Here is a 10,307-nt window from a genome sequence, read left to right on the forward strand (position 1 = left end):
TAATGACAATGAATAAAGACTTTGATGAATACTTCTGTTGTCAGTAGAAAAGTCATCATACAATCATCATTACTATTATTGTTACCATTATAATTACCATTACTAATATTATTATCATTATCATCATTAATAGTTTTGTTGTTATTATCATTATCATCATGAAATATATATATGTATCTCCATTTTAACGTCAGCGCCAATGATTTTGTTCTCTCTTTTTCCAAACCCTTCCAGTACCTTTTCATTACTATTACTATACTATCATGACTCATTGCATCCTTCGTTATGATTGTTGAGAGATAATCCGTTTTGTCACTGATATCATTCTGTGTATGCGAATTCTTCTTGTCTGTTTGAACGCAAACAATCTCGTTTAATATTTCTGTTTAGGAAGAACTTCATTTCCGAGATCTTTACTGGTCTAAAAAAGCCTTTCACCATATCAGTTGCATACTTATCTCACTACAGGCAATAATATTCTTATCTTGAGATAAGATCTATTTAAATTGTTTGCCTCAGCGCTCCCTTTATCACTTTGATTTGAATTTTAAAAAGGGATAATGAAGTGGCGTTAGCAAAACTTTTCTTACGATGTAAAATGAGGGAAATTTGGTGAAGATAATGATAATGATGACGATAAATTCCCAATGATAATGATGATAATTGGCATGAACTGATTATGACGATTAGAAATAATTAATGCGCTAAAGTTTGATGTGAATGGAATCGGAGGAGTTCGTCTTTATTAATAATCCGAAGCCTAGCGTAGGTGGAATCGGACAAACTTATCCTTATTAGTGATTCGAAGCCTAATGCAAAAGGTTTCGGAGAAGTTTATGATAATGAGAACACATATGTGAGCCAAAGACAAATGCATTTGAATGCAGATATTTCTGGTCTTGCTTTGAATGATATAAGACAATGATGTGAAGCGGAATGTAAGTGGAATCAGCCATGATAATGAGAATGAATCAATTATCAGAAGCCAAAAGCAAGCAGTATCAAACAAGTTCATCCTTCCCCGTGTTTACAAATAGAGCAATGGCGGCAAGCGAAGTCATTCAGCTTGATTCCGAATCTTCGGAAGACGAATACGAGGTGAGGCCGAGAGATAAATTGCTTTTAGGGGTTTGCGTAGAAGCCGAGGGTTGTGGTGCACCCAAGGAGCAGGGTTTTACCGAGTTTTTTTAATGGCTAGAGTTGAAAAGTTTAAAGAGGGAAGTCCTCAGCTTTGGGGTTGGAAGTTTGGGCTCCGAACAGCGTCCTTAAGTTTACTGGGGTTTCCGGATGTTTTAGCTTTTTTGGGGCAGATTTTCGTTTTTTCCCAGTCTTATTTTTTCACTACGCCCAACATATTTAAGGTTATGTTTTGGTTTTACTGAGAGAGGCATTTAGGAAGTCGTTATCTAGAAAGGAAGGGAAACGGGGTTGTTTCTTTGTTTATTCAAATATTTGGAAATTTGTGATACTTTTTACATTTTGGTTTATTCTGTCATCTCTTTATACTTTCTGTGATTTATGTGTTGTATATATCACATGGTGCTTATGTTTTTTCTTTTTAATGAGTTATCTCTTTTATTTTCCTATCTAATTAATTATTCATTTCTAGTACTTTCTCTCTTATTTCTATTATTATTTAATATTTTGTGTTTTGATTAGGTGAGTTGTTTTAGATCTTTATTATGTATTATTTTTGTTATTTATATTAGATGTTAGATAATATGCTAATTAGTTATCATAATTCAATTTTATTTTAATTTACCATTTTTATGCTGTTCATAATGGCTGATAACGCTTGTGCCATTTAGTGGATGAATATTATATATTTTTTTGCATGTTAATTGATGATATTGATGATTTGGTTGAATATTTTTGTAATGCTGCTGGGCACATTATTTTTTTTTTTTTATATGAATTTAAGATGAAAAACATTTTATTATGTGCCTAAACCTTGAAAACTGAGAATCTAAGAATAGTATTATGTTGAACATAATGAATGGCTACTGAAATACTACCCATATGTTACTCATTATCTGGCCTCTACCCTCTTCATGATGGTACAACGAAGATCCAACTCAAATACACCCATCCCATACTGTACACATGCTAGTATTAGAAAACTAGGCTAACATGTAGCTTGAATTTTATGAATCTTTGTCGATTCTATTCTAATTTCCAAACTATTTGACCAGACTAAAGATGTGAACTTCAAAATCAGATCAAAACAAATAGGGTAGCATGGTAGCAACCTTTTTGATAGTGACTGCAAAATTTCAATGATTGCAGGAACAGTTGTCGGGAATGGATTTAAAGAAAAGGGTAAATGTTTATAGCTGGACCACAGCTGTCAGAGACTAAGTCCCTAACTCTACCCAGCAATATTGGGGGATCCCTTGAGGAAGTAAAGGGTTGGGGGAGGGGAAGTTCGCTCATAGCAGGCATTTTAAAGACCAAAAGAAAGTAGAAATTTAACCCAAGCCAAGAATTGCATTTCATACAGTAAATTAAGTTAGAAGGTTAAGGTTTACGATAGGACCGCACTGACTAGGAGAAAATGAATCATAGTGTTGCAGGCAATGAAAAACTACTTTAATTGCTATCAAAATTGATTTGCAACAACGAATCTATTCAAGTTAAATGACATAAATGTGGCATGCAGAATGCAGTGCAAAGACTAAGTCCCCATGTGCCTCCAGCGACAAAGTCTAGCCCTCCTCGCATCTCAGCGAACCACTTAGCTGTGCGGGAACCTAGCTTGAACTGTTTTGGAGCTTGTAGCTTGTGACGTTGCGGCAAATTTCTTATAAGCGCACTGTAGTAAAATGTATTTCTGTATTCTAATTCATGTGAAATTTTAACGAAAAACGCATTTATCAAATGTTCATTCCTTAACCAATTAGCGATGGGTGTCCCATAGATGAAACACCCGAAAAAATGAAAATTGCTGGGCGTCCTGCCAGTGTGACGCTGTATCAGGGATCATGCTTCGACGCAGCAGCGGGCCGCGGCCAGTGGGCGGACAGACTCTGTAGCCGCCGGGAATAGTTTATTTGTGGCGTCAAAATATACCGGCGTGAATGGGTTAAATGCACAATGTGATCAGTTTTACCATACACGTATCATAGTTTCATTAGAAATACACAATATATCCATACTTGTGCATCGCTGCCCTCTACCAGCAAATTTGAAGGTTGTTTACAGTGCTACTTGTGTTTCTGATTTTTTTCCAACTTTGCTTAGAAATCGATGTCTCACTGAAATTGTCCCCTCAACTTTAAGGTAAACTTATTTTGTATTTCTAAATGTAGTCAGTGGCGATCTAGAGGCACCGGTAGGGAAGTTAAACAATTGAGAGGGGCCACGGAGGCTGGTAGGGAAATACGGCAATTTGGAGGGGCTCTGGGGGCATAGCCCCTGGGTTTGGAGTTTTTTTTTTTCTTCATACGGCGATCCTACTGGTAGTTCATGTGTTTAAGGTATGGTTCACTTGCTCGTTTGTTCGCGCAACACCATGTCGAATCATCTGTGGCCGAATCTTCTTTTGGGTCTTTACATTTTCCACTTTCTTTGTCATCTGAAATACTATCCTTGGCTCATATTTTCAATCCACATTCTTTTGCTTTTTAAACTGCATGGTATGAACAAAATCACCCCCCAACCCCTGATTCCCCACAGGATCATCCAACATTGTTGGCAGAAGTCAGGGACTTCGTCTCTGATGGATGCGGTCCTATCGTAAACATTTACCAAGTGGGAAATAGAAAACCAAATGCCCCTGAACCCCCTCCCAGTTGCAGTAATTCCCTATCAGTGGCTCTGCCCTCAGTAGGGAAATATGTATATAATAAAATAGACTTATAGATAGTATATGATCAAATAAATGGTTTTGTATGTATAAGGAATGAACATTTGATTAATATGTATTCAGGTATAATTTTATATAAATTAGAAAGCTGAAATACATTAATTGTGCATTGCATTTCTAACAATGACTGGCTGTGACATCACAAGCTACCAAGACAGTTTCTTAGGTTACGGTGCAGCTAAGTTGTTTGCTGCAAGTTTAGAAGGGCTAGACTTAGTTGTGAAAGGTGCATGGAGTGATGCATTTTCATTGTTCAACAAGAATTAGCTGGCTTCTGCAGATTGATTTTAATATCAATGAATGTAGTTTTTTCATTGCCTCCAATGCCAGGTTAAATTTTTTTCACAGTTGATGTGGTCCTTTTGTATACCTTAACCAAAAAAAGAGGGATAAAAAGAAATGCTTTTGAGTTTTACATATATGTAGTAGAATGTGTATAAGATTTGTATAAAAAATGAGTTATACCTAGTTTTGGATACATATGTGCGTGGAAAATTACCCCTACAAATATCAACTTCTTTGATAAAAAATGTGGCAGTTTAACAAGTGAGCTTAAACTGCCCAACTGATAGTTGGCAAGTTTCAAAATGAATAAGGTATAGGAAATAGAAACTGAAGTATATCTATATCTAATAACCGCACCAAGATAATGAAAATCTAAGGGCACTGTCATAAAGATATGTAAAAAGTACTCACTGATATCTGATATGATCTGCGCAGGCAAAGAATAACTTCAGAAAGGAAAAAATAGGTCACGAAAAATGCCAATCACGCTCACTGTGACCAAGTCTGTGTGCGCAAAATGTGTTTACGCGCTAAGTCAGAAAATCACTCAACAAGTATAAGTCCTCGCGCAGCTTTCAAAGCAACTTCTCTCAGACAGTGCATGTATGTCATGTGACGTCACTGCCATTAATGTCATTATAACTGCTCCTAATATTTCATATCCCTTACAAATTGCCAGATTGGGTATAAAAAAAAAAATTGTATTGTATTATTTACTTTATACTTTATTCTCATATACACAATCTGCCTATAAACAGTCATTTATATTACATCATTAGCAACTTAATATATATTTTGACTTTTAATAACCACCAAACTACCTTGTGATGACTGGCTCCTAACGAGTGTCCAACCCAGTTTTTCAGGGTTCACGACCTGCGTCATTCTTTCTTCCTTGGGTGTAAGACATGGAATGGAGTTTCTCTCCCTTGTGCGATTACGATTTGGGGGATTTCTTTATAACAAATACCGTGAAGATACTGTAGGATTAATTACACTGCCAAGAGCACAATCTAATTTAGAAAAATTTGAAGTTGAAAAGTGTCAGTGATTATACCCTCCACTGTAAGGTAAGTGCTCATGATTAGGCTCTGATAGATTAGGTAAAGAGGTGGTCTGGTGGCGGAGCCCCCGGTAGGCAAATACGGTAATTGGGAGGGGGGTCCAGGGGCAGAGCCCCTGGGTTAGGAAGTTCTTTGATTCCTACAAAGATCTTTGTGATAGATTGTGTGTTTAGGCTGGGTTTGCTTGCTCATTTGTTTATTCATTCGTTTGTGCAACATAGTTTCAAATCATTGTGGTCAAATCTTGACTCGGGTTTTTTACTTTCACTCTTTCTTTACCTTTTAAAATCCCTGCTATGAGCGAAATCGACCATATGGGATCCCCCAAGAATATTGACTGGAGTTGGGGACTTGTCATGTTAGAAATAATTACTGATACTGAATGTCTTTGCATGATGTAAAAAAACCTAAATATTTATACAGTTCAGGTACAGCATTTGGAAATAATTTCATGCTGGTGCTCGAACTATGGAATGTACATTGGATTGGCATATCCAAGATTCACATTCGTATTTGAATTCACAAAAGTTAAAACAAAGAATTCTCAATTGCATTTGCTAATGTGAAGCATAGCGCAGATAGCTTCGCATCCAATGTGAATACAGTCACTGAAAATACACAGAGGTGATTGAAAGCCATGTAGCTTTGCAGCATGCACACTACATGCATAGCTTAGCTTTGCTCCTGGTGTGAATCCGCCTTTATACATGTGTGCACTTAAATGTTCATACATTTAGACATTCAAACATACAATAGGAACCCTGAGGAAATTATATTACACATTTTTTTTTCTTCACAGATAAAATGCACCTAAATATGCAAACCATTTATACTTCTATTTATGCACTGGTTCATATATGCATTGGTACATATATTATTGCCTCATATACAAGAGAAATAATAGTTTGTTATGATAAGTAGGGAGTAAAAGTAATGTTATAGCACATGAACTATGTTTTACTTAAAGACTTTTAGCCCACATTCAGGAACACATCTCTTTTGTTTCCTATACAACAAACATTCTTTTCTTTGTATGAAAATAGCCAAGAATAGCTATATAATAATAGAAAATGTATTTGCCTTATTATTTCATAATGCTGTTTTTGATTGCATGTAAGCCACTTACTATATAAAAATGGGCCAAAGAATCTATATATATATATGCAAATATATGCAAATTTATTCCTGAATTGTACCAGAGAGAGAGTGAGTGAGTGAGTGAGTGAGTTAAACAAATAGTTAAGAGTTTAAGTGAGTATTTGTACTTGGGTTGAGTTATCCATTATCATTGTGCATTTAGCCTGAGTTGGATGTGTCCTGGCCTGTGCCTGTTCCGAGGTGAGAGCAGGAACATTGACCAGTCACTGACTAGTGACAGCTGATAATGTAACTTATCAAAATTGGCAGAATTCCAAATACACAAGTCAAAGGTATATATGAGAGTAATAATATATGGTAGCAGAAAGTATGATAGCAAAAGGTAAGGCATTAGACCTGTCAGATGTAATATTAAATAAACAGAGAAATATTGCCATCATACAAAACGTAAGGTGTGAGTGTTCGCATGTAGTGAGTTTGTTCAGCAGCTATGCACATTCAGTATTTCAAATGACTCTTTGGATACCATCTATCTACGCAGACTGTTAAAGATTAGATGCCAATTTGTATTTTGAGTGCATGCTATAGAATGGACCTTATATACTCAAAGCTATATTTTCCTGAATATTCATGCTGAAATGAGATGTATCTAATATGCCTGTGCATCTTTTCTACTGTCAGAGATGGCACTTACCATAGTGGAGCAAGCCCCCCCCCCCAAAAAAAAATGCTGTTTTATATGAACGAAAATGGAAATGTATTACCATAAACATGTAAATAGCAAACAAATAGGAAAAGAATCATATAAAGCTATGTATTTAGGTATTTGTATATGTTTATAGCAGAGATTGGTGTGTAGGGGGAACTTGATAGTACTTGGTAGTATAGTTTGGTGAGAGGGGATGGGGAGAGGAAAGGATAGTGTGTTTAGTGGCATAAAATAAGCCATGCATTGTTGCTATTTCAAAGTAAGCCATGCATTGTTACTATTTCACACTCACTATGTTCCATTCACAAGACAAAGGAGAAGGGAAACAACTGTTTGCTTGATTCAGTGAGAGGAGAGTATGATGCTGCATTCGGAACTCCTCATCTTGCTTGTCCAAACAACTTGTCAGAACCAGCAGGATAATGAGGCCATGTTTGGAACCTCCAAAACCTTTGCAGCCAGCTTGAAAGTGAACGTTCGCTATTTTATCACACCGGTGTCCTTATTTCACATGCTACATAGGTTTTGCAAGTCCTTTAATGCATAATTAACTTACCTGTAACTGACAAACAAGATATCCTTTGATAACATCAATAAAGGGCAGTGAAATTACCGATCAATATCTTCTGGTTGCCTGCAATTGTGAATGTTTATATACAAATACTATTGTGATGTTATCTTGTCCTGCCTACCCATGTGCGAAGGAGGGCGAGATGAATGAGATGGGCAACTTGTCCAGGACAAGAAAGTAGAGGTTCCGAACAGCCAAAACATGTCCATCTTGGCCAACTGCAGCATAACAGAGAAGTGGGAATATAGAATGGTATAGGATGATTTTAGAATATTAACCCATCCCCTATGGACCATTAAGCCATCTGCTGGCCCACCTAGTAATGTTCATTTATATATAAAGACCAGCAGCTTGTATTTGATTATGATATGGAAAATATATTGCTCAGTGTCTAATCTGTTGGATGCAGATACCCTGAGGTTCACATGGAGACCAAAATCTTGGCACTAGTCTTGCTTGGGTGTGTGACTTTTAGTCCTGGTCTATATGAACACTCAGTGTGGGGTATAAAGACTCCTTGCCTCCTCCTTGGTGTGCTATTAGCTTGTATTCTGCATACACATTTTTTTGCTCTTTTGCCAATTTCTAAGGTTCATATTTTTAATTTGTTATGCTGTATCAGGATGATAAGTGACTGTTTTATTGATCAGACTTCATATTATCTTGCCAGGTAGTCAACAACTTTGCAATGATAATAGCTATACGTATCAGTATATATGATATTATTATATTTTTTATTTTTATGATATTCAATTGTATCATTGACAAAGTGGTCAAGCACGGAAATAGTGTTCTCATAGGAGCCAGCATTCTCCCGAAAAGCTTTGATGAGACATTCCTGTTACCTACCATTTGGTAACAATAGCTCATGACGACATGTTCCCGTCATCTGTCTTGCAGCCAAATTTACACATGATGAGAAGTCCCCATCACCAATATCTATTGTGTAGATATTTCCCAACTTTAATTGAAACAATTTGGAAAGATTCTATTGAAAATGGAAGAATTTATAGTAGAGATCAAAGCATGCATGTGGATATATGAATGAGCAAATATTGGAGGATGTATGTTTACACTTCTCTGAATCCAGATCTGAAGTGTATTTAAACATACACCCTGGCATCTGAAAAAGAAAAAGGAAAAAAGAAGAAAAAGTAAATAGTTTAGATTGTTGAATTTATATAAGGCAACATAAAAAAAAAATGCAAATGCAATTGTGAATTTGTAGAAGTATGGAATAAGATAAATATGAACTAAAAGAAGAAAGTTTATTGATATCAAGTAGATTTTTTTTTTTTTTTTTTTCAAATCCATTTTCTCTTTTGTTGATATTGACTAGGTATTGGATATTTCACATTCTTTGTTGTATCTTTCTGAAAAAAAATTAATCTAAAAAACAATGAATAATTTACAGTGTAGTGCATCTCATATAAACAGCATATGATACTTTAATAATGATGTATTCATTTATATCGTGCCTATAAGATCTGGATTACAAGGCCTAATTTCCAATTTGTGGGGAGTGTAGATTAGCCATAAATACAGATCATACCTTGTCAGAGAGGTTAATTCCATCCAGGGTGATTGCTGAAAGTTATTCTAGATGTTCATAAGAAAGAACATCAGTATGCTGCTTCTCAAGGATTTAGTTCAGCAAGTATAGTAATTATGCATCACTGAGGGTATAGATTTGTCCAATATAAACAATTCTTTTCCTCAGTATTCTATTATGGACTCTTTGAATGTGTCCTATGGCTACTTTCAGTAGTGATTCAGATAGTCTTTTTTGTTCTAATAGATGTACTGTTTTTAGCTAAATGCATTTTTTGATTGCTAAAGCTTTGTACAGTATTATATATGAAATTTCAATCCTGGAAGAAATATTAAGTTATTGTAAGTAGTTTCTGTTTGCAATTTTAGGTTCCCTGATGAAAAAAAAGATAAAAATTGGCAGTTCTACAAGTCAAGAATCATTACTTGATGGTTTGTTTTTTATGTTAAAGCTTTCACTGTGATCGTATTTCTTATTACTTAAGGGACTTTGAGTATTATTTGCCAAATTTAAGTCTTGGGAAATTATTGAAGTCATTGCTTATTTTGAATGTTAGTCTTTCCATTATTTGCATTGTCTTATTCTAAGTTTACTGATGAAAAACATTTACATTAAAATTGATACTTTTGTAAGTCAGTCTAAGTATTGCATTTACAGATTATACAGTCAACATGGCTGATAATTTTATATTTGAAACATTGAATAAGCAGTCTTACCATGTAATTATATATTTCCATTGATATCTTTCTCAGAAATCATCACAGCAAAACATATCTATATTTACTGTTCTATTGACAGCCTGACAGTCATATGCAAAATCTGGTGTAGTATGCTTAAAAGTTGAAAGAACCGACATATAAGCCACTTATATTTCTACATGTAATTTTTTTTTACTTATTTCCCCAAGATTAATTGCAATTGAATAATCAGTGAAATTTAGTAAGTCAAGGGAGATAACTATATAGGCACATTTAGCCTTGTACAAAGAAATAGCAAAGAAAGAAAGAAAGAAAGAAAGAAAGAAACGGGAAAAAGAAGAAAGAAATTGTAATTGAATTGTATAGATACAGAACTTACTGTGGGAGACTTGTTAATTCATATGTATTCTTACATATGATACCAGTATACCACATTATTGTTGAATCTTCACATATCATCATGTC

At 35.1% G+C, this 10,307-nt stretch overlaps 1 long non-coding RNA gene across 1 annotated transcript in view; it reads left to right on the plus strand.

The window, feature by feature from the left end:
• Window positions 1-764: 764 nt before the first annotated feature.
• LOC138864394 (uncharacterized) overlaps window positions 765-10,307 on the plus strand; it is a 10,768-nt gene continuing 1,225 nt past the window's right edge. Inside the window, exon 1 of the long non-coding RNA XR_011399150.1 lies at window positions 765-1,098. This is a non-coding gene — a long non-coding RNA (uncharacterized lncRNA). The remainder of the gene's footprint in view (window positions 1,099-10,307) is intronic.

The sequence above is a fragment of the Penaeus vannamei genome, chromosome 16, assembly GCF_042767895.1.
Source record: "Penaeus vannamei isolate JL-2024 chromosome 16, ASM4276789v1, whole genome shotgun sequence".
NCBI lineage: Eukaryota > Metazoa > Arthropoda > Malacostraca > Decapoda > Penaeidae > Penaeus > Penaeus vannamei.